Genomic DNA, 4,880 nt, shown 5'->3' on the forward strand with positions numbered 1-4,880 from the left:
GGCAGATACATGGCAGATGAAATTTAACGCAGAGAAGTGCAAAGTGGTGCATTTTGGGTAGGAAGAATGAGGAGAGGCAATATAAACTAAATCGTACAATTTTAAAGGGGGTGCAGGAACAAAGAGGCCTGGGGGTATATGTACACAAATCTTTGAAAGTGGCAGGACAAATTGAGAAGGCAACAGCACATGGGATCCTGGGCATTATTAATAGAGGCATAGAGTACAAAAGTAAGGAAGTCATGCTCAACCTTTAGAAAACACGTGGTAGTGGGACTAGCTGGATTGCTCTTGCTTAGAGCCGGCCCGGACTCGATGGGCCGAATGGCTTCCTTCCGTGCTGTAAACTTTCTATGATTCTATGATTCTCTGATTCAGAATGTCTAAAAATAGCACATTGCTAGATAATAGTGTACAGGCTAAAACTACTATCTGAATTTATTTATAGATAAAATAACACAAATGCAGAAAAAATTACAATATTTTAACAGTACAATAATTAAAATGAACTGGTTAAAATGAAGACAGCAAAGGTAATGCTTATAGATGCTCTAAACACAAAAAAAATATTTCTAATTAAGTTCTTACTGCCCCCTATACATATTGAGGTCAGGTGACTAGAAAACAAGAGTGTCCCTGAATTATAAGGAAGTCTTTTCCTTTGATGTAGAAGCAGCCTCTTCGAAGATTGCCTGTTAAGAAACAATATCGAAGCAGCATTACATCACAATAAGTCCATGGCCTAGGGATCAATTCAGATTTCAATTTTTGACATTTGACAACTGATGAAATTACATTTTCATTCAGACTGCTACCACCAAGCTGAATTTGCTTAGCAATGAGGGGGAATATATTTAAACAGTCAATCGTAATGCAGATGGAAACAACAATAAAAATCCTTTTAAGACAGACTTTCTGATTGAAAGGATTGATAGTGTAATTACATAGAATCATAGAATCATGGAAAATTTACGGCACAGAAAGAGGCCATTCGGCCCATTGTGTCCATGCCAGCCGAAAATGAGCCACTCAGCCTAATCCCACTTTCCAGCACTTGGTCCGTAGCTTTCCAGGTCACTGCACTTCAGGTGCACATCCAGGTACTTTTTAAATGAGTTGAGGGTTTCTGCCTCTACCACCCTTTCAGGCAGTGAGTTCTAGACCCCTCCCACCCTCTGGGTGAAAAAAATGTTCCTCAGCTCCCCTCTAATCCTTCTATTAATCACTTTAAATCTATGCCCCTGAGTAATTGACTTCTCTGCTAAGGGAAATAGAGCCTTCCTATCCACTCTATCTAGGCCCCTCATAATTTTGTACACCTCAATTAAATCATGCCTCATCCTCCTCTGTTCCAAAGAGAACAATCTCAGACTATCCCATCTTTCCTCATAGCTAAAATTCTCCAGTCCTGGTAACATCCTCATAAATCTCCTCTGAACCCTCTCTAGTGCAATGACATCCTTCCTGTAACGTGGTGATCAGAACTGTACACAGTACTCAAGCTGTTGCCTAACCAGTATTATATACAGTTCCAGCATAACCTCCCTGCTCTTATATTCTATGCCTCGGCCTTCTTAACCACCTTATCTACCTGTCCTGCTACCTTCAGGGATCTGTGGACATGCACTCCACCGTCCCTCACTTCCTCTACACCTTTCAGTATCCTCCCATTTATTGTGTATTCCCTTGCCTTGTTTGACCTCCCCAAATGTATTACCTCACACTTCTCCAGATTGAATTCCATTTGCCACTTTTCTGCCCACCTGGCCAGTCCATTGATATCTTCCTGCAGTCTATAGCTTTCCTCCTCACTATCAACCACACGGCCAATTTTTGTATCATCTGCCAACTTCTTAATCATGCCCCCTACATTTAAGTCCAAATCATTAATATATATCACAAAAAGCAAGGGACCTAGTACTGAGCCCTGCAGAATCCCACTGGAAACAGCCTTCCACTCACAAAAACACCCGTCGACCATTACCCTTTGCTTCCTACCACTGAGCCAATTTTGGATGCCATGGGCTTTTACTTTTTTGACCAGTCTGCCATGTGGGACTTTGTCAAAAGCCTTGCTAAAATCCATGTAGACTACACCAAATGCACTACCCTCATCAACCCTCCTTGTTACCTCCTCAAAAAATTCAATCAAGTTAGTCAGACATGACCTTCCCGTAACAAATCCATGCTAACTGTCCTTGATTAACCCATGCCTTTCTAAGTGACGGTTTATCCTGCCCCTCAGAATTGATTCCAATAATTTGCCCAGCACCGAGGTTAGACTGACTGGCCTGTAATGATTTGGTCTATCCCTTGCTCCCTTTTTAAACAATGGTACAATGTTAGCAGTCCTCCAATCCTCTGGCACCACACATCCAGTGAGCATTGGAAAATGATGGTCAGAGCCTCCGCTATTTCCTCCCTTACTTCTTTTAACAGCCTGGGATACATTTCATCCGGGCCTGGTGATTTATCTACTTTCAAATATGCTAATCCCCTTAACGCTTCCTCTCTCACTAAGTTTATCCCATCCAATATTTCACACCCCTCTTCCTTAACTACAATGTCTGCGTCACCCCTCTCTTTTGTGAAGACAGACGCAAAGTATTCATTAAGAACCATACCCACATCTTCTGCCTCCACACAAAGTATTGAAAACCACTTTGTTACAAAGGGTTGCCAGAGATTCAAGTTCAGTATTTCCAATACCTGCATTGCAGCATGCGGACATTGTAATTATTGGTATCGAAATCCATTCCAGCATTTGTGCCTGTCTTTGTAAATAATGCAAAAACAAAAATAATCCACCTGTAACTTTCAATAAAAGAATTGAACACATTGCAGCATTAGCTCAATATTTTAGCAAATTATTTGGAAGTAGAGTTTGTAAACATTATTGCATCTGTGGTGTATCGTAAAAACTGCAACATTTAAGTAATGAAATGTTAACGTTACGTAGACTTGTAAACAGGGATCCATGCGCTTTCAGGAGTTTGTAGGGAGTTATAGAGGCCTATGAGTTCATGAAATTCCCATCATCTGATTACTGCAATACTGTGCGCTGTGAGCACAAAGTCTTGAGAATTCTGTATTCTATATTTTCCTGTATTTCTTGACTTACTAGCATGTTATCTCCATTGCTGTATACTAATAAAAAATAAATAATTTGCTGCAACAATTGCACAGTTTTCCTTTGGATGAGGCTGTGTGTCAGCAGTGAGGACGGGGGTCCCTTGGAGAGTAACAATGTTTGCAGGCGATCCTCTCCCACAGAGAAAGGTTTGAAAGCCATCGCTTTACACTGTCAGCATTTTGGAAGCCCTGCAAAGGCCTTCAACTAAATAGAAGACCAATTTAATTGAGGGGTTGGAGAACCAGTCTACTTGCTGGACTCCAAATAGTATATCATGCTACAGTGACGCTTTCATGTCAAGGCCAAACTAATGACCCCGAATTTCCTGCAACTGCGAGACTGGCAACTAACGCCATATGTGAGACCATTGTGCGCCTACGATTCTCCAGTGGTGAACTTACGCCAAATTTTACCAGAAAACTGATTTGAATACACCACAGCAAGGTTAGTGGCCAATCAGAAGCAGCACAGCCAATGGATATCTCTGAACCAAAGGGAATTCCAGCTGCGCCCATGGCTCATTGTTCAAACTGTCTGGTTGGCATTTTTTTGTTTTAAGTGAGACTGTCAATGTTACCATTCCATAACTGTGTGAAATTATAATGGGCCGGATCTTGCTAGAGCGGGGCATCTCGCGGCGTATGCCACTACAAAATTGTAGAATCATACAGCATAGAAGGAGGCCATTTGGCCCACCGTGCCTGTGCCAGCTCTTTGAAAAAGCTATCCAATTAATTCCACTCACTGGCTCTTTCCCCATAAAAAGAAATGTACCCTTTTCAAGTATATATCTAATTCTTTTTAGAAAGTTACTATTGAATCTGCTTCCACCACCCTTTCAGACAGTGCAAACCAGATCATAATAACTTGCTATGTAAACATTTTTTTCCTCGTTTCCCCTCTGCTTTTACAAATTATCTTAAATGTGTTCTCTGGTTACCGACCCAGCCGCCAGTGGAAACAGTTTCTCCTTGTTTACTCTATCAAATCTCCCCTTAAACTTCTGTGCTATAAGGAGAACAATCCCAGTTTCTCTCGTCTCTCCACATAACTCAAGTCTTTTATCCCTGGTACCATTTTAGTAAATCTCCTCTGCACCCTCTCTAAGGCCTTAACATCCTTCCTCAAGTGTGGTGCCCAGAACTGAACGCAATACTCCAGCTGGGGCCTAACCAGTGTTTTATAAATGTTTAGCATAACTTCCTTGCTTTTGTATTCTATGCCTCTATTTATAAACCCATGGCTCTCATATGCCTTATTAATAGCCTTCTCAACTTGTCCTGCACCTTCAAAGGGTGTATGTACATCCCCAGGTCTCTTTGTTCCTACACCCCCTTTAAAATTGTTCCATTTAGTGAAGACTTTTTCCTGCACCCTTCAGCACAAAATCTTTTTGCGCCGTAACTTACTGGAAGTGCGAGCTGATTACGGCCTTGTGAGGGCAATGGGGCATCTGGGACCTTAGTGACAGAAAGGAAAAATAAGAAAAAATTCAAACATTTAAAATTTTTAAGATCTCCAACAACAATTTACTACATGCATGAATGAGATTCAACACTTTAAATTGTTCCCTTTCTGGGCCACAGAGTTTGATTGGCATTGCATTAACAATTCATTAAAAGGGTACTTGTGCTCTTAATTACCAGGCTTAACTTTCTGCGGCGAGTTTAATGGACAATTAATGTGCAAATCCAGCAAGTTCTTAAAAATAACGGGGAGGCCACGGGTGAGATGCCGTTTGTGCGAA

General features: G+C 41.2%; 1 long non-coding RNA gene across 1 annotated transcript; it reads right to left on the reverse strand.

Annotated features, from left to right (window-relative positions):
- Window positions 1-512: 512 nt before the first annotated feature.
- LOC137335014 (uncharacterized) lies at window positions 513-4,587 on the reverse strand. The gene is made up of 3 exons (XR_010966301.1): window positions 4,543-4,587; window positions 2,710-2,774; window positions 513-692 (listed from the first exon to the last, which is right to left on the reverse strand). It is a non-coding gene; the product is annotated as an uncharacterized lncRNA (long non-coding RNA).
- Window positions 4,588-4,880: the final 293 nt, after the last annotated feature.

Source organism: Heptranchias perlo, chromosome 18 (assembly GCF_035084215.1).
Source record: "Heptranchias perlo isolate sHepPer1 chromosome 18, sHepPer1.hap1, whole genome shotgun sequence".
NCBI lineage: Eukaryota > Metazoa > Chordata > Chondrichthyes > Hexanchiformes > Hexanchidae > Heptranchias > Heptranchias perlo.